This window comes from Puntigrus tetrazona, chromosome 4, assembly GCF_018831695.1.
Source record: "Puntigrus tetrazona isolate hp1 chromosome 4, ASM1883169v1, whole genome shotgun sequence".
Lineage (NCBI taxonomy): Eukaryota > Metazoa > Chordata > Actinopteri > Cypriniformes > Cyprinidae > Puntigrus > Puntigrus tetrazona.
In genome coordinates this window covers 25,824,233-25,850,769 of record NC_056702.1, presented here as the reverse complement: position 1 = coordinate 25,850,769, position 26,537 = coordinate 25,824,233, and the positions used below count along the sequence as shown (strand labels likewise).

At 48.9% G+C, this 26,537-nt stretch overlaps 31 non-coding genes across 31 annotated transcripts; all 31 read right to left on the bottom strand.

Annotated features, from left to right (window-relative positions):
* Positions 1-664: 664 nt before the first annotated feature.
* On the bottom strand, positions 665-737 carry trnak-uuu. The gene has a single exon. It is a non-coding gene; the product is annotated as a tRNA-Lys (tRNA).
* Positions 738-980: 243 nt separating this feature from the next.
* trnah-gug lies at positions 981-1,052 on the bottom strand. The gene has a single exon. It is a non-coding gene; the product is annotated as a tRNA-His (tRNA).
* Positions 1,053-2,513: 1,461 nt separating this feature from the next.
* trnas-aga lies at positions 2,514-2,595 on the bottom strand. The gene has a single exon. It is a non-coding gene; the product is annotated as a tRNA-Ser (tRNA).
* Positions 2,596-3,327: 732 nt separating this feature from the next.
* Positions 3,328-3,400, bottom strand: trnak-uuu. The gene has a single exon. It is a non-coding gene; the product is annotated as a tRNA-Lys (tRNA).
* A 555-nt stretch (positions 3,401-3,955) lies between these two features.
* trnas-aga lies at positions 3,956-4,037 on the bottom strand. The gene has a single exon. It is a non-coding gene; the product is annotated as a tRNA-Ser (tRNA).
* A 735-nt stretch (positions 4,038-4,772) lies between these two features.
* On the bottom strand, positions 4,773-4,845 carry trnak-uuu. The gene has a single exon. It is a non-coding gene; the product is annotated as a tRNA-Lys (tRNA).
* A 1,419-nt stretch (positions 4,846-6,264) lies between these two features.
* trnas-uga lies at positions 6,265-6,345 on the bottom strand. The gene has a single exon. It is a non-coding gene; the product is annotated as a tRNA-Ser (tRNA).
* Positions 6,346-6,607: 262 nt separating this feature from the next.
* On the bottom strand, positions 6,608-6,687 carry trnas-aga. Its single transcript has one exon. It is a non-coding gene; the product is annotated as a tRNA-Ser (tRNA).
* Positions 6,688-7,422: 735 nt separating this feature from the next.
* On the bottom strand, positions 7,423-7,495 carry trnak-uuu. The gene has a single exon. It is a non-coding gene; the product is annotated as a tRNA-Lys (tRNA).
* A 1,421-nt stretch (positions 7,496-8,916) lies between these two features.
* trnas-uga lies at positions 8,917-8,997 on the bottom strand. The gene has a single exon. It is a non-coding gene; the product is annotated as a tRNA-Ser (tRNA).
* A 264-nt stretch (positions 8,998-9,261) lies between these two features.
* Positions 9,262-9,343, bottom strand: trnas-aga. Its single transcript has one exon. It is a non-coding gene; the product is annotated as a tRNA-Ser (tRNA).
* A 736-nt stretch (positions 9,344-10,079) lies between these two features.
* On the bottom strand, positions 10,080-10,152 carry trnak-uuu. The gene has a single exon. It is a non-coding gene; the product is annotated as a tRNA-Lys (tRNA).
* Positions 10,153-10,393: 241 nt separating this feature from the next.
* Positions 10,394-10,465, bottom strand: trnah-gug. The gene has a single exon. It is a non-coding gene; the product is annotated as a tRNA-His (tRNA).
* Positions 10,466-11,580: 1,115 nt separating this feature from the next.
* trnas-uga lies at positions 11,581-11,662 on the bottom strand. Its single transcript has one exon. It is a non-coding gene; the product is annotated as a tRNA-Ser (tRNA).
* A 265-nt stretch (positions 11,663-11,927) lies between these two features.
* On the bottom strand, positions 11,928-12,009 carry trnas-aga. Its single transcript has one exon. It is a non-coding gene; the product is annotated as a tRNA-Ser (tRNA).
* Positions 12,010-12,744: 735 nt separating this feature from the next.
* On the bottom strand, positions 12,745-12,817 carry trnak-uuu. Its single transcript has one exon. It is a non-coding gene; the product is annotated as a tRNA-Lys (tRNA).
* A 1,047-nt stretch (positions 12,818-13,864) lies between these two features.
* On the bottom strand, positions 13,865-13,946 carry trnas-uga. Its single transcript has one exon. It is a non-coding gene; the product is annotated as a tRNA-Ser (tRNA).
* Positions 13,947-14,212: 266 nt separating this feature from the next.
* On the bottom strand, positions 14,213-14,294 carry trnas-aga. The gene has a single exon. It is a non-coding gene; the product is annotated as a tRNA-Ser (tRNA).
* Positions 14,295-15,209: 915 nt separating this feature from the next.
* Positions 15,210-15,291, bottom strand: trnas-uga. The gene has a single exon. It is a non-coding gene; the product is annotated as a tRNA-Ser (tRNA).
* Positions 15,292-15,750: 459 nt separating this feature from the next.
* Positions 15,751-15,823, bottom strand: trnak-uuu. The gene has a single exon. It is a non-coding gene; the product is annotated as a tRNA-Lys (tRNA).
* A 1,425-nt stretch (positions 15,824-17,248) lies between these two features.
* trnas-uga lies at positions 17,249-17,329 on the bottom strand. The gene has a single exon. It is a non-coding gene; the product is annotated as a tRNA-Ser (tRNA).
* Positions 17,330-17,596: 267 nt separating this feature from the next.
* trnas-aga lies at positions 17,597-17,677 on the bottom strand. Its single transcript has one exon. It is a non-coding gene; the product is annotated as a tRNA-Ser (tRNA).
* A 1,044-nt stretch (positions 17,678-18,721) lies between these two features.
* Positions 18,722-18,793, bottom strand: trnah-gug. Its single transcript has one exon. It is a non-coding gene; the product is annotated as a tRNA-His (tRNA).
* A 1,117-nt stretch (positions 18,794-19,910) lies between these two features.
* Positions 19,911-19,992, bottom strand: trnas-uga. The gene has a single exon. It is a non-coding gene; the product is annotated as a tRNA-Ser (tRNA).
* Positions 19,993-20,257: 265 nt separating this feature from the next.
* trnas-aga lies at positions 20,258-20,339 on the bottom strand. Its single transcript has one exon. It is a non-coding gene; the product is annotated as a tRNA-Ser (tRNA).
* Positions 20,340-22,186: 1,847 nt separating this feature from the next.
* On the bottom strand, positions 22,187-22,269 carry trnas-uga. Its single transcript has one exon. It is a non-coding gene; the product is annotated as a tRNA-Ser (tRNA).
* A 264-nt stretch (positions 22,270-22,533) lies between these two features.
* trnas-aga lies at positions 22,534-22,614 on the bottom strand. Its single transcript has one exon. It is a non-coding gene; the product is annotated as a tRNA-Ser (tRNA).
* A 731-nt stretch (positions 22,615-23,345) lies between these two features.
* Positions 23,346-23,418, bottom strand: trnak-uuu. The gene has a single exon. It is a non-coding gene; the product is annotated as a tRNA-Lys (tRNA).
* A 109-nt stretch (positions 23,419-23,527) lies between these two features.
* Positions 23,528-23,609, bottom strand: trnas-uga. The gene has a single exon. It is a non-coding gene; the product is annotated as a tRNA-Ser (tRNA).
* A 464-nt stretch (positions 23,610-24,073) lies between these two features.
* Positions 24,074-24,146, bottom strand: trnak-uuu. The gene has a single exon. It is a non-coding gene; the product is annotated as a tRNA-Lys (tRNA).
* A 1,431-nt stretch (positions 24,147-25,577) lies between these two features.
* Positions 25,578-25,659, bottom strand: trnas-uga. The gene has a single exon. It is a non-coding gene; the product is annotated as a tRNA-Ser (tRNA).
* Positions 25,660-26,537: the final 878 nt, after the last annotated feature.

The following is a 26,537-nucleotide window of genomic DNA, read 5'->3' as shown; positions in this document are numbered from 1 at the left end:
ATGCAATCCAAGTGATGTTCCAAGTGCTTGAATCTACAAAGATAAGTCCGAATAAAACACCACAGTCCAGAAATGGTGATCGCCAGCAGATTTGTAAAGTGAAAGGCTGTTTGCTTGCCATGCTGCCTCTTTTATACCGTTTTTTCCTGTTTCCTGTCATGTGATCAGTCACATGTACACACGTCCAAATGCGTAAGAGGAAGAAAATGGCCAAGACCACATGGAAACCTGGTAAAATTCAAAAATACATCAAATCACACTGAGCAGGTTAAAACATGTAACCCTATGTACTACATGTAGCTGCTGTTCTTACTATGCCAAAATGTGACGACCAATTTGAACTAACCCAGTTACTTAATTAACTGGTTCTTATTATTTGGGATTTAAGACAGGTGTGGGGCTATCCTCACTTGAAAGAGTTATTTGGAAAGCTGTGAGTCTTTTGAAAAATGTGCATTCTTCTTAAAAAATTTTTTAAGAACAATCTTGAGAATAAGATGAAAGCAATGTTTAGAAGATGCTGGCCCTGCAGCAGGAGGAACAGCGGTACCAACTAGGAGAACTGAGACTCACTCAGTTGACTTCATGAGCACTCTTTCCCAACGAGCTGACTCGGGTGTGCCGAGCTAGGGATATGGAGGCCGCCATCAATAGGATTGCCTCGCGCCCGAACAGGGACTTGAACCCTGGACCCTCAGATTAAAAGTCTGATGCTCTACCGACTGAGCTATCCAGGCTCCGGCTCAATCTGCCGGCTTGTTACTTGTTAGTATATAACGTATCCACAAAGCGCCGAGGTGAAGCCTGCAAAAACGGAATTGCGGAAGAGAGAGCAAAGACCGTGGAAGGTACAATTATCGGCACCAAATACTAAAGTCAAAGGGCAATCGCCATCCGTAGTTGGCAAGGTTCGCACCAGCACCGGATGAGGTGGCAAAAAAAAACATGGGAGAGAAGATCGTTGCCTGTTGGCAAAAGCCTGCCGTGACCCGGATTCGAACCGGGGTTGCTGCGGCCACAACGCAGAGTACTAACCACTATACGATCACGGCACGCCACTGAGCCTCAGTGGTGAGAAGGGCTGGAAGCATTGGTCCGGGGCAGAGAGGGGAGAGAAAGAAAAAATAACACAGCCCTTTCTCTTCTGCATGCAGGCGAACACTCTGCCACGACTACGGAGATCAGGCTTCACATTGAGGACAAAGCAGGCTGAAAAGTGGATGGGGTTTTTCAGTGCTGAGCCTGGAGTCCCACATGACTGCACTTTTGCGCTTCTCGGCCCAGTTGACCGAAAACTTGATGGTTGCTAGCGATCCCTGGGTGGCAAAACAGCTTCGGTAGTAAGCCTCAGTACCCCTTAAACTAAAGCACAATATCTCGGTTAATTCACCAACTTCATTTGCTTCAATTCACAGATTCAAGCCCCTTAAAAATAGGCGTCGCTCTGCGAAGGCAATGTTTGGACATGTCTGTAGCCAAGCAAGAGGAAGTAGCTCAAATGGTAGAGCGTCTAGCAGCATGCGAGAGGTAGTGGGATCGATGCCCGCATTCTCCAAGCTTGGGTCCGCTCTTTTAAGCTCACTTCCCTACAGAGACAGCCTGCGCATGACGGCAACCAATCTAAGCACCCCCTGAAAGCGTTTTTTGACTGACTGCTGCCAAAAGATTCTTCAGACAGGGTCTAAAACAGAGTCCAGAGGGCTAACCACTACACCATGTAACCCTAGCTAGGGCCGTTTGGGCTCAGAGACAACCAATTTGAAGTAACCCATTTGCTGAATTAACTGGTTCTTATTCTTTGGCATTTAAGAGAGATGTGGGGCTATCCTCACTTTAAAGAGCTATTTTGTAAGTTTTGAGTCTTTTCAAAAATGCGCGTTCTTTTCACGTTTCTTTAAGAACAATCTTGAGTAATAAGATGAGAGCATTGTTTAGAAGATGCTGGCCCTGCAGCAGGAGGCCGCCATCCATAGGACTGCCTTTCGCCCAAACAGGCACTTGAACCCTGGACCCTCAGATTAAAAATCTGATGCTCTACCGACTGAGCTACCCGGGCTCAGACCACCAACTTGATACTCGTATCAACAAAGCGCCCGTTGCAGCCTGCAAAACAGGAATTGTGGAAGAGAGAGCAAAGACCGTGGAAGATGCAATTGGTCGCAACTCGTAGTCGGCAGGGTTCGAACCTGCGCGGAGAGACCCAATGGATTTCAAGTCCATCGCCTTAACCTCTCGGCCACGACTACACCGACCTGCTGCCCTCCAGGTCCGTTGACTGCAGGAAGAAAGCAGAATAGACCGCCAGCGAGCTTCAGACACAATGTCCAGCTGAAGGGTGAGGTGGCAAATAGGAGTCTGAGGGCAAAAGACGGCGAGACCCGGATTGAAGCGGGGTTGCTGCGGCCACAACGCAGGGTACTGACCACTGAAGATGACGGCGGCGTGCTACAGTCCAAGGGATTCAAAAAAGTCCCGCGACTTGTTTATGCAATGCAGCGGGCGGAACGCAAAAGCGTAGTCGGCAGGATTCGAACCTGCGCGGGGAGACCCCAATGGATTTCTAGTCCATCGCCTTAACCACTCGGCCACGACTACTGCAACACCGAGTAGAGAGGGGTCCCACTGGGGTTTCCATAGCACCGCACGTTTCCAGCCGTGTATAATGCAATCCAAGTGATGTTCCAAGTGCTTGAATCTACAAAGATAAGTCCGAATAAAACACCACAGTCCAGAAATGGTGATCGCCAGCAGATTTGTAAAGTGAAAGGCTGTTTGCTTGCCATGCTGCCTCTTTTATACTGTTTTTTCCTGTTTCCTGTCATGTGATCAGTCACATGTACACACGTCCAAATGCGTAAGAGGAAGAAAATGGCCAAGACCACATGGAAACCTGGTAAAATTCAAAAATACATCAAATCACACTGAGCAGGTTAAAACATGTAACCCTATGTACTACATGTAGCTGCTGTTCTTACTATGCCAAAATGTGACGACCAATTTGAACTAACCCAGTTACTTAATTAACTGGTTCTTATTATTTGGGATTTAAGACAGGTGTGGGGCTATCCTCACTTGAAAGAGTTATTTGGAAAGCTGTGAGTCTTTTGAAAAATGTGCATTCTTCTTAAAAAATTTTTTAAGAACAATCTTGAGGAATAAGATGAAAGCAATGTTTAGAAGATGCTGGCCCTGCAGCAGGAGGAACAGCGGTACCAACTAGGAGAACTGAGACTCACTCAGTTGACTTCATGAGCACTCTTTCCCAACGAGCTGACTCGGGTGTGCCGAGCTAGGGATATGGAGGCCGCCATCAATAGGATTGCCTCGCGCCCGAACAGGGACTTGAACCCTGGACCCTCAGATTAAAAGTCTGATGCTCTACCGACTGAGCTATCCAGGCTCCGGCTCAATCTGCCGGCTTGTTACTTGTTAGAATATAACGTATCCACAAAGCGCCGAGGTGAAGCCTGCAAAAACGGAATTGCGGAAGAGAGAGCAAAGACCGTGGAAGGTACAATTATCGGCACCAAATACTAAAGTCAAAGGGCAATCGCCATCCGTAGTTGGCAAGGTTCGCACCAGCACCGGATGAGGTGGCAAAAATACATGGGAGAGAAGATCGTTGCCTGTTGGCAAAAGCCTGCCGTGACCCGGATTCGAACCATCGCCTTAACCTCTCGGCCACGACTACACCGACCTGCTGCCCTCCAGGTCCGTTGACTGCAGGAAGAAAGCAGAATAGACCGCCAGCGAGCTTCAGACACAATGTCCAGCTGAAGGGTGAGGTGGCAAATAGGAGTCTGAGGGCAAAAGACGGCGAGACCCGGATTGGAAGCGGGGTTGCTGCGGCCACAACGCAGGGTACTGACCACTGAAGATGACGGCGTGCTACAGTCCAAGGGATTCAAAAAAGTCCCGCGACTTGTTTATGCAATGCAGCGGGCGGAACGCAAAGCGTAGTCGGCAGGATTCGAACCTGCGACGGGAGACCCCAATGGATTTCTAGTCCATCGCCTTAACCACTCGCCCACGACTACTGCAACACCGAGTAGAGAGGGGTCCCACTGGGGGTTTCCATAGCACCGCACGCTTTCCAGCCGTGTATAATACAATCCAAGTGATGTTCCAAGTGCTTGAATCTACAAAGATAAGTCCGAATAAAACACCACAGTCCAGAAATGGTGATCGCCAGCAGATTTGTAAAGTGAAAGGCTGTTTGCTTGCCATGCTGCCTCTTTTATACTGTTTTTTCCTGTTTCCTGTCATGTGATCAGTCACATGTACACACGTCCAAATGCGTAAGAGGAAGAAAATGGCCAAGACCACATGGAAACATGGTAAAATTCAAAAATACATCAAATCACACTGAGCAGGTTAAAACATGTAACCCTATGTACTACATGTAGCTGCTGTTCTTACTATGCCAAAATGTGACGACCAATTTGAACTAACCCAGTTACTTAATTAACTGGTTCTTATTATTTGGGATTTAAGACAGGTGTGGGGCTATCCTCACTTGAAAGAGTTATTTGGAAAGCTGTGAGTCTTTTGAAAAATGTGCATTCTTCTTAAAAAATTTTTTTAAGAACAATCTTGAGGAATAAGATGAAAGCAATGTTTAGAAGATGCTGGCCCTGCAGCAGGAGGAACAGCGGTACCAACTAGGAGAACTGAGACTCACTCAGTTGACTTCATGAGCACTCTTTCCCAACGAGCTGACTCGGGTGTGCCGAGCTAGGGATATGGAGGCCGCCATCAATAGGATTGCCTCGCGCCCGAACAGGGACTTGAACCCTGGACCCTCAGATTAAAAGTCTGATGCTCTACCGACTGAGCTATCCAGGCTCCGGCTCAATCTGCCGGCTTGTTACTTGTTAGTATATAACGTATCCACAAAGCGCCGAGGTGAAGCCTGCAAAAACGGAATTGCGGAAGAGAGAGCAAAGACCGTGGAAGGTACAATTATCGGCACCAAATACTAAAGTCAAAGGGCAATCGCCATCCGTAGTTGGCAAGGTTCGCACCAGCACCGGATGAGGTGGCAAAAAACATGGGAGAGAAGATCGTTGCCTGTTGGCAAAAGCCTGCCGTGACCCGGATTCGAACCGGGTTGCTGCGGCCACAACGCAGAGTACTAACCACTATACGATCACGGCACGCCACTGAGCCTCAGTGGTGAGAAGGGCTGGAAGCATTGGTCCGGGGCAGAGAGGAGGAGAAAGAAAGAAAAAACACAGCCCTTTCTCTTCTGCATGCAGGCGAACACTCTGCCACGACTACGGAGATCAGGCTTCACATTGAGGACAAAGCAGGCTGAAAAGTGGATGGGGTTTTTCAGTGCTGAGCCTGGAGTCCCACATGACTGCACTTTTGCCGCTTCGGCCCAGTTGACCGAAAACTTGATGGTTGCTAGCGATCCTGGGTGGCAAAACAGCTTCGTAGTAAGCCTCAGTACCCCTTAAACTAAAGCACATTATCTCGGTTAAATCACCAACTTCATTTGCTTCAATTCACAGATTCAAGCCCCTTAAAAATAGACGTCGCTCTGCGAAGGCAATGTTTGGACATGTCTGTAGCTAAGCAAGGGGAATTAGCTCAAGTGGTAGAGCGCTCGCTTAGCATGCGAGAGGTAGTGGATCGATGCCCGCATTCTCCAAGCTTGGGTCCGCTCTTTTAAGCTCACTTCCCTACAGAGACAGCCTGCGCATGACGGCAACCAATCTAAGCACCCCCTGAAAGCGTTTTTTGACTGACTGCTGCCAAAAGATTCTTCAGACAGGGTCTAAAACAGAGTCCAGAGGGCTAACCACTACACCATGTAACCCTAGCTAGGGCCGTTTGGGCTCAGAGACAACCAATTTGAAGTAACCCATTTGCTGAATTAACTGGTTCTTATTCTTTGGCATTTAAGAGAGATGTGGGGCTATCCTCACTTTAAAGAGCTATTTTGTAAGTTTTGAGTCTTTTCAAAAATGCGCGTTTTTTCACGTTTCTTTAAGAACAATCTTGAGTAATAAGATGAGAGCATTGTTTAGAAGATGCTGGCCCTGCAGCAGGAGGCCGCCATCGATAGGACTGCCTTTCGCCCAAACAGGCACTTGAACCCTGGACCCTCAGATTAAAATTCTGATGCTCTACCGACTGAGCTACCCGGGCTCAGACCACCAACTTGATACTCGTATCAACAAAGCGCCACAGTGCAGCCTGCAAAACAGGAATTGTGGAAGAGAGCAAAGACCGTGGAAGATGCAATTGGTCGCAACTCGTAGTCGGCAGGGTTCGAACCTGCGCGGGAGACCCCAATGGATTTCAAGTCCATCGCCTTAACCTCTCGGCCACGACTACACCTACCTGCTGCCCTCCAGGTCCGTTGACTGCAGGAAGAAAGCAGAATAGACCGCCAGCGAGCTTCAGACACAATGTCCAGCTGAAGGGTGAGGTGGCAAATAGGAGTCTGAGGGCAAAAGACGGCGAGACCCGGATTGAAGCGGGGTTGCTGCGGCCACAACGCAGGGTACTGACCACTGAAGATGACGGCGTGCTACAGTCCAAGGGATTCAAAAAGTCCCGCGACTTGTTTATGCAATGCAGCGGGCGGAACGCAAAGCGTAGTCGGCAGGATTCGAACCTGCGCGGGAGACCCCAATGGATTTCTAGTCCATCGCCTTAACCACTCGCCACGACTACTGCAACACCGAGTAGAGAGGGGTCCCACTGGGGGGGGTTTCCATAGCACCGCACGTTTCCAGCCGTGTATAATGCAATCCAAGTGATGTTCCAAGTGCTTGAATCTACAAAGATAAGTCCGAATAAAACACCACAGTCCAGAAATGGTGATCGCCAGCAGATTTGTAAAGTGAAAGGCTGTTTGCTTGCCATGCTGCCTCTTTTATACTGTTTTTCCTGTTTCCTGTCATGTGATCAGTCACATGTACACACGTCCAAATGCGTAAGAGGAAGAAAATGGCCAAGACCACATGGAAACATGGTAAAATTCAAAAATACATCAAATCACACTGAGCAGGTTAAAACATGTAACCCTATGTACTACATGTAGCTGCTGTTCTTACTATGCCAAAATGTGACGACCAATTTGAACTAACCCAGTTACTTAATTAACTGGTTCTTATTATTTGGGATTTAAGACAGGTGTGGGGCTATCCTCACTTGAAAGAGTTATTTGGAAAGCTGTGAGTCTTTTGAAAAATGTGCATTCTTCTTAAAAAAATTTTTTAAGAACAATCTTGAGGAATAAGATGAAAGCAATGTTTAGAAGATGCTAGCCCTGCAGCAGGAGGAACAGCGGTACCAACTAGGAGAACTGAGACTCACTCAGTTGACTTCATGAGCACTCTTTCCCAACGAGCTGACTCGGTGTGCCGAGCTAGGGATATGGAGGCCGCCATCAATAGGATTGCCTCGCGCCCGAACAGGGACTTGAACCCTGGACCCTCAGATTAAAAGTCTGATGCTCTACCGACTGAGCTATCCAGGCTCCGGCTCAATCTGCCGGCTTGTTACTTGTTAGAATATAACGTATCCACAAAGCGCCGAGGTGAAGCCTGCAAAAACGGAATTGCGGAAGAGAGAGCAAAGACCGTGGAAGGTACAATTATCGGCACCAAATACTAAAGTCAAAGGGCAATCGCCATCCGTAGTTGGCAAGGTTCGCACCAGCACCGGATGAGGTGGCAAAAACATGGGAGAAAGATCGTTGCCTGTTGGCAAAAGCCTGCCGTGACCCGGATTCGAACCGGGGTTGCTGCGGCACAACGCAGAGTACTAACCACTATACGATCACGGCACGCCACTGAGCCTCTGTGGTGAGAAGGGCTGGAAGCATTGGTCCGGGGCAGAGAGGAGGAGAAAGAAAAAATAACACAGCCCTTTCTCTTCTGCATGCAGGCGAACACTCTGCCACGACTACGGAGATCAGGCTTCACATTGAGGACAAAGCAGGCTGAAAAGTGGATGGGGTTTTTCAGTGCTGAGCCTGGAGTCCCACATGACTGCACTTTTGCCGCTTCTCGGCCCAGTTGACCGAAAACTTGATGGTTGCTAGCGATCCTGGGTGGCAAAACAGCTTCGGTAGTAAGCCTCAGTACCCCTTAAACTAAAGCACATTATCTCGGTTAAATCACCAACTTCATTTGCTTCAATTCACAGATTCAAGCCCCTTAAAAATAGACGTCGCTCTGCGAAGGCAATGTTTGGACATGTCTGTAGCCAAGCAAGGGGAATTAGCTCAAATGGTAGAGCGCTCGCTTAGCATGCGAGAGGTAGTGGGATCGATGCCTGCATTCTCCAAGCTTGGGTCCGCTCTTTTAAGCTCACTTCCCTACAGAGACAGCCTGCGCATGACGGCAACCAATCTAAGCACCCCCTGAAAGCGTTTTTTGACTGACTGCTGCCAAAAGATTCTTCAGACAGGGTCTAAAACAGAGTCCAGAGGGCTAACCACTACACCATGTAACCCTAGCTAGGGCCGTTTGGGCTCAGAGACAACCAATTTGAAGTAACCCATTTGCTGAATTAACTGGTTCTTATTCTTTGGCATTTAAGAGAGATGTGGGGCTATCCTCACTTTAAAGAGCTATTTTGTAAGTTTTGAGTCTTTTCAAAATGCGCGTTTTTTCACGTTTCTTTAAGAACAATCTTGAGTAATAAGATGAGAGCATTGTTTAGAAGATGCTGGCCCTGCAGCAGGAGGCCGCCATCCATAGGACTGCCTTTCGCCCAAACAGGCACTTGAACCCTGGACCCTCAGATTAAAAATTCTGATGCTCTACCGACTGAGCTACCCGGCTCAGACCACCAACTTGATACTCGTATCAACAAAGCGCCCGTTGTGCAGCCTGCAAAACAGGAAGTGTGAAGAGAGAGCAAAGACCGTGGAAGATGCAATTGGTCGCAACTCGTAGTCGGCAGGGTTCGAACCTGCGCGGGAGACCCCAATGGATTTCAAGTCCATCGCCTTAACCTCTCGGCCACGACTACACCGACCTGCTGCCCTCCAGGTCCGTTGACTGCAGGAAGAAAGCAGAATAGACCGCCAGCGAGCTTCAGACACAATGTCCAGCTGAAGGGTGAGGTGGCAAATAGGAGTCTGAGGGCAAAAGACGGCGAGACCGGATTGAAGCGGGGTTGCTGCGGCCACAACGCAGGGTACTGACCACTGAAGATGACGGCGTGCTACAGTCCAAGGGATTCAAAAAGTCCCGCGACTTGTTTATGCAATGCAGCGGGCGGAACGCAAAAAAGCGTAGTCGGCAGGATTCGAACTGCGCGCGGGAGACCCCAATGGATTTCTAGTCCATCGCCTTAACCACTCGGCCACGACTACTGCAACACCGAGTAGAGAGGGGTCCCACTGGGGGGGGTTTCCATAGCACCGCACGTTTCCAGCCGTGTATAATGCAATCCAAGTGATGTTCCAAGTGCTTGAATCTACAAAGATAAGTCCGAATAAAACACCACAGTCCAGAAATGGTGATCGCCAGCAGATTTGTAAAGTGAAAGGCTGTTTGCTTGCCATGCTGCCTCTTTTATACCGTTTTTTCCTGTTTCCTGTCATGTGATCAGTCACATGTACACACGTCCAAATGCGTAAGAGGAAGAAAATGGCCAAGACCACATGGAAACCTGGTAAAATTCAAAAATACATCAAATCACACTGAGCAGGTTAAAACATGTAACCCTATGTACTACATGTAGCTGCTGTTCTTACTATGCCAAAATGTGACGACCAATTTGAACTAACCCAGTTACTTAATTAACTGGTTCTTATTATTTGGGATTTAAGACAGGTGTGGGGCTATCCTCACTTGAAAGAGTTATTTGGAAAGCTGTGAGTCTTTTGAAAAATGTGCATTCTTCTTAAAAATTTTTTTAAGAACAATCTTGAGGAATAAGATGAAAGCAATGTTTAGAAGATGCTGGCCCTGCAGCAGGAGGAACAGCGGTACCAACTAGGAGAACTGAGACTCACTCAGTTGACTTCATGAGCACTCTTTCCCAACGAGCTGACTCGGGTGTGCCGAGCTAGGGATATGGAGGCCGCCATCAATAGGATTGCCTCGCGCCCGAACAGGGACTTGAACCCTGGACCCTCAGATTAAAAGTCTGATGCTCTACCGACTGAGCTATCCAGGCTCCGACTCAATCTGCCGGCTTGTTACTTGTTAGTATATAACGTATCCACAAAGCGCCGAGGTGAAGCCTGCAAAAACGGAATTGCGGAAGAGAGAGCAAAGACCGTGGAAGGTACAATTATCGGCACCAAATACTAAAGTCAAAGGGCAATCGCCATCCGTAGTTGGCAAGGTTCGCACCAGCACCGGATGAGGTGGCAAAAATACATGGGAGAGAAGATCGTTGCCTGTTGGCAAAAGCCTGCCGTGACCCGGATTCGAACCGGGGTTGCTGCGGCCACAACGCAGAGTACTAACCACTATACGATCACGGCACGCCACTGAGCCTCAGTGGTGAGAAGGGCTGGAAGCATTGGTCCGGGGCAGAGAGGGAGGAGAAAGAAAAAAAAATAACACAGCCCTTTCTCTTCTGCATGCAGGCGAACACTCTGCCACGACTACGGAGATCAGGCTTCACATTGAGGACAAAGCAGGCTGAAAAGTGGATGGGGGTTTTTCAGTGCTGAGCCTGGAGTCCCACATGACTGCACTTTTTGCCGCTCGGCCCAGTTGACCGAAAACTTGATGGTTGCTAGCGATCCTGGGTGGCAAAACAGCTTCGTAGTAAGCCTCAGTACCCCTTAAACTAAAGCACAATATCTCGGTTAATTCACCAACTTCATTTGCTTCAATTCACAGATTCAAGCCCCTTAAAAATAGGCGCCGCTCTGCGAAGGCAATGTTTGGACATGTCTGTAGCCAAGCAAGGGAATTAGCTCAAATGGTAGAGCGCTCGCTTAGCATGCGAGAGGTAGTGGGATCGATGCCGGCATTCTCCAAGCTTGGGTCCGCTCTTTTAAGCTCACTTCCCTACAGAGACAGCCTGCGCATGACGGCAACCAATCTAAGCACCCCCTGAAAGCGTTTTTTTGACTGACTGCTGCCAAAAGATTCTTCAGACAGGGTCTAAAACAGAGTCCAGAGGGCTAACCACTACACCATGTAACCCTAGCTAGGGCGTTTGGGCTCAGAGACAACCAATTTGAAGTAACCCATTTGCTGAATTAACTGGTTCTTATTCTTTGGCATTTAAGAGAGATGTGGGCTATCCTCACTTTAAAGAGCTATTTTGTAAGTTTTGAGTCTTTTCAAAAATGCGCGTTCTTTTCACATTTCTTTAAGAACAATCTTGAGTAATAAGATGAGAGCATTGTTTAGAAGATGCTGGCCCTGCAGCAGGAGGCCGCCATCCATAGGACTGCCTTTCGCCCAAACAGGCACTTGAACCCTGGACCCTCAGATTAAAATTCTGATGCTCTACCGACTGAGCTACCCGGGCTCAGACCACCAACTTGATACTCGTATCAACAAAGCGCCGTTGTGCAGCCTGCAAAACAGGAATTGTGGAAGAGAGAGCAAAGACCGTGGAAGATGCAATTGGTCGCAACTTCGTAGTCGGCAGGGTTCGAACCTGCGCGGGGAGACCCCAATGGATTTCAAGTCCATCGCCTTAACCTCTCGGCCACGACTACACCGACCTGCTGCCCTCCAGGTCCGTTGACTGCAGGAAGAAAGCAGAATAGACCGCCAACGAGCTTCAGGCACAATGTCCAGCTGAAGGGTGAGGTGGCAAATAGGAGTCTGAGGGCAAAAGACGGCGAGACCCGGATTGGAAGCGGGGTTGCTGCGGCCACAACGCAGGGTACTGACCACTGAAGATGACGGCGTGCTACAGTCCAAGGGATTCAAAAAAGTCCCGCGACTTGTTTATGCAATGCAGCGGGCGGAACGCAAAAGCGTAGTCGGCAGGATTCGAACTTGCGCGGAGAGACCCCAATGGATTTCTAGTCCATCGCCTTAACCACTCGGCCACGACTACTGCAACACCGAGTAGAGAGGGGTCCCACTGGGGGCGGTTTCCATAGCACCGCACGTTTCCAGCCGTGTATAATGCAATCCAAGTGATGTTCCAAGTGCTTGAATCTACAAAGATAAGTCCGAATAAAACACCACAGTCCAGAAATGGTGATCGCCAGCAGATTTGTAAAGTGAAAGGCTGTTTGCTTGCCATGCTGCCTCTTTTATACCGTTTTTTCCTGTTTCCTGTCATGTGATCAGTCACATGTACACACGTCCAAATGCGTAAGAGGAAGAAAATGGCCAAGACCACATGGAAACCTGGTAAAATTCAAAAATACATCAAATCACACTGAGCAGGTTAAAACATGTAACCCTATGTACTACATGTAGCTGCTGTTCTTACTATGCCAAAATGTGACGACCAATTTGAACTAACCCAGTTACTTAATTAACTGGTTCTTATTATTTGGGATTTAAGACAGGTGTGGGGCTATCCTCACTTGAAAGAGTTATTTGGAAAGCTGTGAGTCTTTTGAAAAATGTGCATTCTTCTTAAAAATTTTTTTAAGAACAATCTTGAGAATAAGATGAAAGCAATGTTTAGAAGATGCTGGCCCTGCAGCAGGAGGAACAGCGGTACCAACTAGGAGAACTGAGACTCACTCAGTTGACTTCATGAGCACTCTTTCCCAACGAGCTGACTCGGGTGTGCCGAGCTAGGGATATGGAGGCCGCCATCAATAGGATTGCCTCGCGCCCGAACAGGGACTTGAACCCTGGACCCTCAGATTAAAAGTCTGATGCTCTACCGACTGAGCTATCCAGGCTCCAGCTCAATCTGCCGGCTTGTTACTTGTTAGAATATAACGTATCCACAAAGCGCCGAGGTGAAGCCTGCAAAAACGGAATTGCGGAAGAGAGAGCAAAGACCGTGGAAGGTACAATTATCGGCGCCAAATACTAATGTCAAAGGGCAATCGCCATCCGTAGTTGGCAAGGTTCGCACCAGCACCGGATGAGGTGGCAAAAACATGGGAGAGAAGATTGTTGCCTGTTGGCAAAAGCCTGCCGTGACCCGGATTCGAACCGGGATTGCTGCGGCCACAACGCAGAGTACTAACCGCACTATACGATCACGGCACGCCACTGAGCCTCAGTGGTGAGAAGGGCTGGAAGCATTGGTCCGGGCAGAGAGGAGGAGAAAGAAAAAAATAACACAGCCCTTTCTCTTTCTGCATGCAGGCGAACACTCTGCGGCGACTACGGAGATCAGGCTTCACATTGAGGACAAAGCAGGCTGAAAAGTGGATGGGGCATGGCGGCAACCAATCTAAGCACCCCTGAAAGCGTTTTTGACTGACTGCTGCCAAAAGATTCTTCATACAGGGTCTAAAACAGAGTCCAGAGGGCTAACCACTACACCATGTAACCCTAGCTAGGGCCGTTTCGGCTCAGAGACAACCAATTTGAAGTAACCCATTTGCTGAATTAACTGGTTCTTATTCATTGGCATTTAAGAGAGATGTGGGGCTATCCTCACTTTAAAGAGCTATTTTGTAAGTTTTGAGTCTTTTCAAAAATGTGCGTTCTTTTCACGTTTCTTTAAGAACAATCTTGAGTAATAAGATGAGAGCATTGTTCAGAAGATGCTGGCCCTGCAGCAGGAGGCCGCCATTGATAAGACTGCCTTTCGCCCAAACAGGCACTTGAACCCTGGACCCTCAGATTAAAAGTCTGATGCTCTACCGACTGAGCTACCTGGGCTCAGACCACCAACTTGATACTCGTATCAACAAAGCGCCGTTGTGCAGCCTGCAAAACAGGAATTGTGCAAGAGAGAGCAAAGACCGTGGAAGATGCAATTGGTCGCAACTCGTAGTCGGCAGGGTTCGAACCTGCGCGGGGAGACCCCAATGGATTTCAAGTCCATCGCCTTAACCTCTCGGCCACGACTACACCGACCTGCTGCCCTCCAGGTCCGTTGACTGCAGGAAGAAAGCAGAATAGACCGCCAGCGAGCTTCAGACACAATGTCCAGCTGAAGGGTGAGGTGGCAAATAGGAGTCTGAGGGCAAAAGACGGCGAGACCCGCATTGGAAGCGGGTTGCTGCGCGCCACAACGCAGGGTACTGACCACTGAAGATGACGGCGTGCTACAGTCCAAGGGATTCAAAAAGTCCCGCGACTTGTTTATGCAATGCAGCGGGCGGAACGCAAAAAAGCGTGGTCGGCAGGATTCGAACCTGCGCGGGGAGACCCCAATGGATTTCTAGTCCATCGCCTTAACCTCTCGGCCACGACTACTGCAACACAGAGTAGAGAGGGGTCCCACTGGGGGGGTTTCCATAGCACCGCACGTTTCCAGCCGTGTATAATGCAATCCAAGTGATGTTCCAAGTGCTTGAATCTACAAAGATAAGTCCGAATAAAACACCACAGTCCAGAAATGGTGATCGCCAGCAGATTTGTAAAGTGAAAGGCTGTTTGCTTGCCATGCTGCCTCTTTTATACCGTTTTTTCCTGTTTCCTGACATGTGATCAGTCACATGTACACACGTCCAAATGCGTAAGGGGAAGAAAATGGCCAAGACCACATGGAAACCTGGTAAAATTCAAAAATACATCAAATCACACTGAGCAGGTTAAAACATGTAACCCTATGTACTACATGTAGCTGCTGTTCTTACTATGCCAAAATGTGACGACCAATTTGAACTAACCCAGTTACTTAATTAACTGGTTCTTATTATTTGGGATTTAAGACAGGTGTGGGGCTATTCTCACTTGAAAGAGTTTTTGGAAAGCTGTGAGTCTTTTGAAAAATGTGCAGTCTTCTTAAAAAAATTTTTAAGAACAATCTTGAGGAATAAGATGAAAGCAATGTTTAGAAGATGCTTGCCCTGCAGCAGGAGGAACAGCGGTACCAACTAGGAGAACTGAGACTCACTCAGTTGACTTCATGAGCACTCTTTCCCAACGAGCTGACTCGGGTGTGCCGAGCTAGGGATATGGAGGCCGCCATCAGTAGGATTGCCTCGCGCCGAACAGGGACTTGAACCCTGGACCCTCAGATTAAAAGTCTGATGCTCTACCGACTGAGCTACCCGGGCTCAGACCACCAACTTGATACTCGTATCAACAAAGCGCCGTTGTTCAACCTGCAAAACAGGAATTGTGGAAAGAGAGCAAAGACCGTGGAAGATGCAATTGGTCGCAACTCGTAGTCGGCAGGGTTCGAACCTGCGCGGGGAGACACCAATGGATTTCAAGTCCATCGCCTTAACCTCTCGGCCACGACTACACCGACCTGCTGCCCTCCAGGTCCGTTGACTGCAGGAAGAAAGCAGAATAGACCGCCAACGAGCTTCAGGCACAATGTCCAGCTGAAGGGTGAGGTGGCAAATAGGAGTCTGAGGGCAAAAGACGGCGAGACCCGGATTGGAAGCGGGTTGCTGCGGCCACAACGCAGGGTACTGACCACTGAAGATGACGGCGTGCTACAGTCCAAGGGATTCAAAAAGTCCATGACTTGTTTCTTTTGAAAAATGTGCATTCTTCTTAAAAATTTTTTTAAGAACAATCTTGAGAATAAGATGAAAGCAATGTTTAGAAGATGCTTGCCCTGCAGTAGGAGGAACAGCGGTACCAACTAGGAGAACTGAGACTCACTCAGTTGACTTCATGAGCACTCTTTCCCAACGAGCTGACTCGGGTGTGCCGAGCTAGGGATATGGAGGCCGCCATCAATAGGATTGCCTCGCGCCCGAACAGGGACTTGAACCCTGGACCCTCAGATTAAAAGTCTGATGCTCTACCGACTGAGCTATCCAGGCTCGGCTAAATCTGCCGGCTTGTTACTTGTTAGTATATAACGTATCCACAAAGCGCCCGAGGTGAAGCCTGCAAAAACGGAATTGCGGAAGAGAGAGCAAAGACCGTGGAAGGTACTATTATCGGCACCAAATACTAAAGTCAAAGGGCAATCGCCATCCGTAGTTGGCAAGGTTCGCACCAGCACCGGATGAGGTGGCAAAAAAACATGGGAGAAGATCGTTGCCTGTTGGCAAAAGCCTGCCGTGACCCGTTCGAACCGGGGTTGCTGCGGCCACAACGCAGAGTACTAACCACTATACGATCACGGCACGCCACTGAGCCTCAGCGGTGAGAAGGGCTGGAAGCATTGGTCCGGGGCAGAGAGGGAGGAGAAAGAAAAAAAAATAACACAGCCCTTTCTCTTCTGCATGCAGGCGAACACTCTGCCACGACTACGGAGATCAGGCTTCACATTGAGGACAAAGCAGGCTGAAAAGTGGATGGGGGTTTTTCAGTGCTGAGCCTGGAGTCCCACATGACTGCACTTTGGCCGCTTCTCGGCCCAGTTGACCGAAAACTTGATGGTTGCTAGCGATCCTGGGTGGCAAAACAGCTTCGGTAGTAAGCCTCAGTACCCCTTAAACTAAAGCACAATATCTCGGTTAATTCACCAACTTCATTTGTGTCAATTCACAGATTCAAGCCCCTTAAAAATAGACGTCGCTCTGCGAAGGCAATGTTTGGACATGTCTGTAGCCAAGCAAGAGGAAGTAGCTCAAATGGTAGAGTGCTCGCTTAGCATGCGAGAGGTAGTGGGATCGATGCCCGCATTCTCCAAGCTTGGGTCCGCTCTTTTAAGCTCACTTCCCTACAGAGACAGCCTGCGCATGACGGCAACCAATCTAAGCACCACCTGAAAGCGTTTTTTGACTGACTGCTGCCAAAAGATTCTTCAGACAGGGTCTAAAACAGAGTCCAGAGGGCTAACCACTACACCATGTAACCCTAGCTAGGGCCGTTTGGGCTCAGAGACAACCAATTTGAAGTAACCCATTTGCTGAATTAACTGGTTCTTATTCTTTGGCATTTAAGAGAGATGTGGGGCTATCCTCACTTTAAAGAGCTATTTTGTAAGTTTTGAGTCTTTTCAAAAATGCGCGTTCTTTTCACGTTTCTTTAAGAACAATCTTGAGTAATAAGATGAGAGCATTGTTTAGAAGATGCTGGCCCTGCAGCAGGAGGCCGCCATCCATAGGACTGCCTTTCGCCCAAACAGGCACTTGAACCCTGGACCCTCAGATTAAAAATCTGATGCTCTACCGACTGAGCTACCCGGCTCAGACCACCACCTTGATACTCGTATCAACAAAGCGCCACAGCAGCCTGCAAAACAGGAATTGTGGAAGAGAGAGCAAAGACCGTGGAAGATGCAATTGGTCGCAACTCGTAGTCGGCAGGGTTCGAACCTGCGCGGGAGACCCCAATGGATTTCAAGTCCATCGCCTTAACCTCTCGGCCACGACTACACCGACCTGCTGCCCTCCAGGTCCGTTGACTGCAGGAAGAAAGCAGAATAGACCGCCAGCGAGCTTCAGACACAATGTCCAGCTGAAGGGTGAGGTGGCAAATAGGAGTCTGAGGGCAAAAGACGGCGAGACCCGGATTGGAAGCGGGGTTGCTGCGGCCACAACGCAGGGTACTGACCACTGAAGATGACGGCGTGCTACAGTCCAAGGGATTCAAAAAAGTCCCGCGACTTGTTTATGCAATGCAGCGGGCGGAACGCAAAAAAGCGTAGTCGGCAGGATTCGAACCTGCGCGGGGAGACCCCAAGGGATTTCTAGTCCATCGCCTTAACCACTCGCCACGACTACTGCAACACCGAGTAGAGGGGTCCCACTGGGGGTTTCCATAGCACCGCACGTTTCCAGCCGTGTATAATGCAATCCAAGTGATGTTCCAAGTGCTTGAATCTACAAAGATAAGTCCGAATAAAACACCACAGTCCAGAAATGGTGATCGCCAGCAGATTTGTAAAGTGAAAGGCTGTTTGCTTGCCATGCTGCCTCTTTTATACCGTTTTTTCCTGTTTCCTGTCATGTGATCAGTCACATGTACACACGTCCAAATGCGTAAGAGGAAGAAAATGGCCAAGACCACATGGAAACCTGGTAAAATTCAAAAATACATCAAATCACACTGAGCAGGTTAAAACATGTAACCCTATGTACTACATGTAGCTGCTGTTCTTACTATGCCAAAATGTGACGACCAATTTGAACTAACCCAGTTACTTAATTAACTGGTTCTTATTATTTGGGATTTAAGACAGGTGTGGGGCTATCCTCACTTGAAAGAGTTATTTGGAAAGCTGTGAGTCTTTTGAAAAATGTGCATTCTTCTTAAAAATTTTTTTAAGAACAATCTTGAGGAATAAGATGAAAGCAATGTTTAGAAGATGCTGGCCCTGCAGCAGGAGGAACAGCGGTACCAACTAGGAGAACTGAGACTCACTCAGTTGACTTCATGAGCACTCTTTCCCAACGAGCTGACTCGGGTGTGCCGAGCTAGGGATATGGAGGCCGCCATCAATAGGATTGCCTCGCGCCGAACAGGGACTTGAACCCTGGACCCTCAGATTAAAAGTCTGATGCTCTACCGACTGAGCTATCCAGGCTCCGACTCAATCTGCCGGCTTGTTACTTGTTAGTATATAACGTATCCACAAAGCGCCGAGGTGAAGCCTGCAAAAACGGAATTGCGGAAGAGAGAGCAAAGACCGTGGAAGGTACAATTATCGGCACCAAATACTAAAGTCAAAGGGCAATCGCCATCCGTAGTTGGTAAGGTTCGCACCAGCACCGGATGAGGTGGCAAAAATACATGGGAGAGAAGATCGTTGCCTGTTGGCAAAAGCCTGCCGTGACCCGGATTCGAACCGGGGTTGCTGCGGCCACAACGCAGAGTACTAACCACTATACGATCACGGCACGCCACTGAGCCTCAGTGGTGAGAAGGGCTGGAAGCATTGGTCCGGGGCAGAGAGGGAGGAGAAAGAAAAAAAAATAACACAGCCCTTTCTCTTCTGCATGCAGGCGAACACTCTGCCACGACTACGGAGATCAGGCTTCACATTGAGGACAAAGCAGGCTGAAAAGTGGATGGGGGTTTTTCAGTGCTGAGCCTGGAGTCCCACATGACTGCACTTTTGCCGCTTCTCGGCCCAGTTGACCGAAAACTTGATGGTTGCTAGCGATCCTGGGTGGCAAAACAGCTTCGGTAGTAAGCCTCAGTACCCCTTAAACTAAAGCACAATATCTCGGTTAATTCACCAACTTCATTTGCTTCAATTCACAGATTCAAGCCCCTTAAAAATAGACGTCGCTCTGCGAAGGCAATGTTTGGACATGTCTGTAGCCAAGCAAGGGAATTAGCTCAAATGGTAGAGCGCTAGCTTAGCATGCGAGAGGTAGTGGGATCGATGCCGGCATTCTCCAAGCTTGGGTCCGCTCTTTTAAGCTCACTTCCCTACAGAGACAGCCTGCGCATGACGGCAACCAATCTAAGCACCCCCTGAAAGCGTTTTTGACTGACTGCTGCCAAAAGATTCTTCAGACAGGGTCTAAAACAGAGTCCAGAGGGCTAACCACTACACCATGTAACCCTAGCTAGGGCCGTTTGGGCTCAGAGACAACCAATTTGAAGTAACCCATTTGCTGAATTAACTGGTTCTTATTCTTTGGCATTTAAGAGAGATGTGGGGCTATCCTCACTTTAAAGAGCTATTTTGTAAGTTTTGAGTCTTTTCAAAAATGCGCGTTCTTTTCACATTTCTTTAAGAACAATCTTGAGTAATAAGATGAGAGCATTGTTTAGAAGATGCTGGCCCTGCAGCAGGAGGCCGCCATCCATAGGACTGCCTTTCGCCCAAACAGGCACTTGAACCCTGGACCCTCAGATTAAAATTCTGATGCTCTACCGACTGAGCTACCTGGGCTCAGACCACCAACTTGATACTCGTATCAACAAAGCGCCGTTGTGCAGCCTGCAAAACAGGAATTGTGGAAGAGAGAGCAAAGACCGTGGAAGATGCAATTGGTCGCAACTCGTAGTCGGCAGGGTTCGAACCTGCGCGGGGAGACCCCAATGGATTTCAAGTCCATCGCCTTAACCTCTCGGCCACGACTACACCGACCTGCTGCCCTCCAGGTCCGTTGACTGCAGGAAGAAAGCAGAATAGACCGCCAGCGAGCTTCAGACACAATGTCCAGCTGAAGGGTGAGGTGGCAAATAGGAGTCTGAGGGCAAAAAGACGGCGAGACCCGGATTGGAGCGGGGTTGCTGCGGCCACAACGCAGGGTACTGACCACTGAAGATGACGGCGTGCTACAGTCCAAGGGATTCAAAAAAGTCCCGCGACTTGTTTATGCAATGCAGCGGGCGGAACGCAAAAGCGTAGTCGGCAGGATTCGAACCTGCGCGGGGAGACCCCAATGGATTTCTAGTCCATCGCCTTAACCACTCGGCCACGACTACTGCAACACCGAGTAGAGAGGGTCCCACTGGGGTTTCCATAGCACCGCACGTTTCCAGCCGTGTATAATGCAATCCAAGTGATGTTCCAAGTGCTTGAATCTACAAAGATAAGTCCGAATAAAACACCACAGTCCAGAAATGGTGATCGCCAGCAGATTTGTAAAGTGAAAGGCTGTTTGCTTGCCATGCTGCCTCTTTTATACTGTTTTTTCCTGTTTCCTGTCATGTGATCAGTCACATGTACACACGTCCAAATGCGTAAGAGGAAGAAAATGGCCAAGACCACATGGAAACATGGTAAAATTCAAAAATACATCAAATCACACTGAGCAGGTTAAAACATGTAACCCTATGTACTACATGTAGCTGCTGTTCTTACTATGCCAAAATGTGACGACCAATTTGAACTAACCCAGTTACTTAATTAACTGGTTCTTATTATTTGGGATTTAAGACAGGTGTGGGGCTATCCTCACTTGAAAGAGTTATTTGGAAAGCTGTGAGTCTTTTGAAAAATGTGCATTCTTCTTAAAAAAATTTTAAGAACAATCTTGAGGAATAAGATGAAAGCAATGTTTAGAAGATGCTGGCCCTGCAGCAGGAGGAACAGCGGTACCAACTAGGAGAACTGAGACTCACTCAGTTGACTTCATGAGCACTCTTTCCCAACGAGCTGACTCGGGTGTGCCGAGCTAGGGATATGGAGGCCGCCATCAATAGGATTGCCTCGCGCCCGAACAGGGACTTGAACCCTGGACCCTCAGATTAAAGTCTGATGCTCTACCGACTGAGCTATCCAGGCTCGGCTCAATCTGCCGGCTTGTTACTTGTTAGAATATAACGTATCACAAAGCGCCGAGGTGAAGCCTGCAAAAACGGAATTGCGGAAGAGAGAGCAAAGACCGTGGAAGGTACAATTATCGGCGCCAAATACTAATGTCAAAGGGCAATCGCCATCCGTAGTTGGCAAGGTTCGCACCAGCACCGGATGAGGTGGCAAAAACATGGGAGAGAAGATTGTTGCCTGTTGGCAAAAGCCTTCCGTGACCCGGATTCGAACCGGGATTGCTGCGGCCACAACGCAGAGTACTAACCACTATACGATCACGGCACGCCACTGAGCCTCAGTGGTGAGAAGGGCTGGAAGCATTGGTCCGGGGCAGAGAGGGAGGAGAAAGAAAAAAAAATAACACAGCCCTTTCTCTTCTGCATGCAGGCGAACACTCTGCCACGACTACGGAGATCAGGCTTCACATTGAGGACAAAGCAGGCTGAAAAGTGGATGGGGCATGGCGGCAACCAATCTAAGCACCCCCTGAAAGCGTTTTTTGACTGACTGCTGCCAAAAGATTCTTCATACAGGGTCTAAAACAGAGTCCAGAGGGCTAACCACTACACCATGTAACCCTAGCTAGGGCCGTTTCGGCTCAGAGACAACCAATTTGAAGTAACCCATTTGCTGAATTAACTGGTTCTTATTCATTGGCATTTAAGAGAGATGTGGGGCTATCCTCACTTTAAAGAGCTATTTTGTAAGTTTTGAGTCTTTTCAAAATGTGCGTTCTTTTCACGTTTCTTTAAGAACAATCTTGAGTAATAAGATGAGAGCATTGTTTAGAAGATTCTGGCCCTGCAGCAGGAGGCCGCCATTGATAAGACTGCCTTTCGCCCAAACAGGCACTTGAACCCTGGACCCTCAGATTAAAAGTCTGATGCTCTACCGACTGAGCTACCTGGGCTCAGACCACCAACTTGATACTCGTATCAACAAAGCGCCACAGCAGCCTGCAAAACAGGAATTGTGCAAGAGAGAGCAAAGACCGTGGAAGATGCAATTGGTCGCAACTCGTAGTCGGCAGGGTTCGAACCTGCGCGCGGGAGACCCCAATGGATTTCAAGTCCATCGCCTTAACCTCTCGGCCACGACTACACCGACCTGCTGCCCTCCAGGTCCGTTGACTGCAGGAAGAAAGCAGAATAGACCGCCAGCGAGCTTCAGACACAATGTCCAGCTGAAGGGTGAGGTGGCAAATAGGAGTCTGAGGGCAAAAGACGGCGAGACCCGGATTGGAAGCGGGGTTGCTGCGGCCACAACGCAGGGTACTGACCACTGAAGATGACGGCGTGCTACAGTCCAAGGGATTCAAAAAGTCCCGCGACTTGTTTATGCAATGCAGCGGGCGGAACACAAAAGCGTAGTCGGCAGGATTCGAACCTGCGCGGGAGACCCCAATGGATTTCTAGTCCATCGCCTTAACCTCTCGGCCACGACTACTGCAACACAGAGTAGAGAGGGGTCCCACTGGGGGGGTTTCCATAGCACCGCACGTTTCCAGCCGTGTATAATGCAATCCAAGTGATGTTCCAAGTGCTTGAATCTACAAAGATAAGTCCGAATAAAACACCACAGTCCAGAAATGGTGATCGCCAGCAGATTTGTAAAGTGAAAGGCTGTTTGCTTGCCATGCTGCCTCTTTTATACCGTTTTTCCTGTTTCCTGACATGTGATCAGTCACATGTACACACGTCCAAATGCGTAAGGGGAAGAAAATGGCCAAGACCACATGGAAACCTGGTAAAATTCAAAAATACATCAAATCACACTGAGCAGGTTAAAACATGTAACCCTATGTACTACATGTAGCTGCTGTTCTTACTATGCCAAAATGTGACGACCAATTTGAACTAACCCAGTTACTTAATTAACTGGTTCTTATTATTTGGGATTTAAGACAGGTGTGGGGCTATCCTCACTTGAAAGAGTTTTTGGAAAGCTGTGAGTCTTTTGAAAAATGTGCAGTCTTCTTAAAAAATTTTTAAGAACAATCTTGAGGAATAAGATGAAAGCAATGTTTAGAAGATGCTTGCCCTGCAGCAGGAGGAACAGCGGTACCAACTAGGAGAACTGAGACTCACTCAGTTGACTTCATGAGCACTCTTTCCCAACGAGCTGACTCGGGTGTGCGAGCTAGGGATATGGAGGCCGCCATCAGTAGGATTGCCTCGCGCCCGAACAGGGACTTGAACCCTGGACCCTCAGATTAAAAGTCTGATGCTCTACCGACTGAGCTACCCGGGCTCAGACCACCAACTTGATACTCGTATCAACAAAGCGCCGTTGTTCAACCTGCAAAACAGGAATTGTGGAAAGAGAGCAAAGACCGTGGAAGATGCAATTGGTCGCAACTCGTAGTCGGCAGGGTTCGAACCTGCGCGGGGAGACACCAATGGATTTCAAGTCCATCGCCTTAACCTCTCGGCCACGACTACACCGACCTGCTGCCCTCCAGGTCCGTTGACTGCAGGAAGAAAGCAGAATAGACCGCCAACGAGCTTCAGGCACAATGTCCAGCTGAAGGGTGAGGTGGCAAATAGGAGTCTGAGGGCAAAAGACGGCGAGACCCGGATTGGAAGCGGGGTTGCTGCGGCCACAACGCAGGGTACTGACCACTGAAGATGACGGCGTGCTACAGTCCAAGGGATTCAAAAAAGTCCCGCGACTTGTTTCTTTTGAAAAATGTGCATTCTTCTTAAAAAATTTTTTTAAGAACAATCTTGAGGAATAAGATGAAAGCAATGTTTAGAAGATGCTTGCCCTGCAGTAGGAGGAACAGCGGTACCAACTAGGAGAACTGAGACTCACTCAGTTGACTTCATGAGCACTCTTTCCCAACGAGCTGACTCGGGTGTGCCGAGCTAGGGATATGGAGGCCGCCATCAATAGGATTGCCTCGCGCCCGAACAGGGACTTGAACCCTGGACCCTCAGATTAAAAGTCTGATGCTCTACCGACTGAGCTATCCAGGCTCCGGCTAAATCTGCCGGGCTTGTTACTTGTTAGTATATAACGTATCCACAAAGCGCCCGAGGTGAAGCCTGCAAAAACGGAATTGCGGAAGAGAGAGCAAAGACCGTGGAAGGTACTATTATCGGCACCAAATACTAAAGTCAAAGGGCAATCGCCATCCGTAGTTGGCAAGGTTCGCACCAGCACCGGATGAGGTGGCAAAAAACATGGGAGAGAAGATCGTTGCCTGTTGGCAAAGCCTGCCGTGACCAGATTCGAACCGGGGTTGCTGCGGCCACAACGCAGAGTACTAACCACTATACGATCACGGCACGCCACTGAGCCTCAGCGGTGAGAAGGGCTGGAAGCATTGGTCCGGGGCAGAGAGGGGAGGAGAAAGAAAAAAATAACACAGCCCTTTCTCTTCTGCATGCAGGCGAACACTCTGCCACGACTACGGAGATCAGGCTTCACATTGAGGACAAAGCAGGCTGAAAAGTGGATGGGGTTTTTCAGTGCTGAGCCTGGAGTCCCACATGACTGCACTTTGGCGCTTCTCGGCCCAGTTGACCGAAAACTTGATGGTTGCTAGCGATCCTGGGTGGCAAAACAGCTTGGTAGTAAGCCTCAGTACCCCTTAAACTAAAGCACAATATCTCGGTTAATTCACCAACTTCATTTGTGTCAATTCACAGATTCAAGCCCCTTAAAAATAGACGTCGCTCTCTGCGAAGGCAATGTTTGGACATGTCTGTAGCCAAGCAAGAGGAAGTAGCTCAAATGGTAGAGTGCTCGCTTAGCATGCGAGAGGTAGTGGGATCGATGCCCGCATTCTCCAAGCTTGGGTCCGCTCTTTTAAGCTCACTTCCCTACAGAGACAGCCTGCGCATGACGGCAACCAATCTAAGCACCACCTGAAAGCGTTTTTTGACTGACTGCTGCCAAAAGATTCTTCAGACAGGGTCTAAAACAGAGTCCAGAGGGCTAACCACTACACCATGTAACCCTAGCTAGGGCCGTTTGGGCTCAGAGACAACCAATTTGAAGTAACCCATTTGCTGAATTAACTGGTTCTTATTCTTTGGCATTTAAGAGAGATGTGGGGCTATCCTCACTTTAAAGAGCTATTTTGTAAGTTTTGAGTCTTTTCAAAAATGCGCGTTCTTTTCACGTTTCTTTAAGAACAATCTTGAGTAATAAGATGAGAGCATTGTTTAGAAGATGCTGGCCCTGCAGCAGGAGGCCGCCATCCATAGGACTGCCTTTCGCCCAAACAGGCACTTGAACCCTGGACCCTCAGATTAAAAATCTGATGCTCTACCGACTGAGCTACCCGGGCTCAGACCACCACCTTGATACTCGTATCAACAAAGCGCCGTTGTGCAGCCTGCAAAACAGGAATTGTGGAAGAGAGAGCAAAGACCGTGGAAGATGCAATTGGTACGCAACTTCGTAGTCGGCAGGGTTCGAACCTGCGCGGGGAGACCCCAATGGATTTCAAGTCCATCGCCTTAACCTCTCGGCCACGACTACACCGACCTGCTGCCCTCCAGGTCCGTTGACTGCAGGAAGAAAGCAGAATAGACCGCCAGCGAGCTTCAGACACAATGTCCAGCTGAAGGGTGAGGTGGCAAATAGGAGTCTGAGGGCAAAAGACGGCGAGACCCGGATTGAAGCGGGTTGCTGCGGCCACAACGCAGGGTACTGACCACTGAAGATGACGGCGTGCTACAGTCCAAGGGATTCAAAAAAGTCCCGCGACTTGTTTATGCAATGCAGCGGGCGGAACGCAAAAGCGTAGTCGGCAGGATTCGAACCTGCGCGGGGAGACCCCAATGGATTTCTAGTCCATCGCCTTAACCACTCGCGCCACCCGGGCTCAAACCACCAGCTTGATACTCGTATCAACAAAGCGCCGTTGTGCAGCCTGCAAAACAGGAATTGTGGAAGAGAGAGCAAAGACCGTGGAAGATTCAATTAGGCGCAACTCGTAGTCGGCAGGGTTTGACTCTGCGCGGGGAGACCCCAATGGATTTCAAGTCCATCACCTTAACCTCTCGGCCACGACTACACCGACCTGCTGCCTTCCAGGTCCGTTGACTGCAGGAAGAAAGCAGAATAGACCGCCAGAGAGCTTCAGACACAATGTCCAGCTGAAGGATGAGGTGGCAAATAGGAGTCTGAGGGCAAAAGACGGCGAGACCCGGATTGGAAGCGGGGTTTCTGTGGCCACAACGCAGGGTACTGTGGGATTTATGTTTTAAAGGATTTATGTTTTACAGGTTTTACTCAATAGAAGCACTGTGCCCAGGCCTCATAAAGGCTCTGAGTTTTTCTACTTGATATTATGTGTATGTGCTGTGCAAAATGTCTTATTTACAGAAACAAGATATGGAGACTGCTGAGCCCAT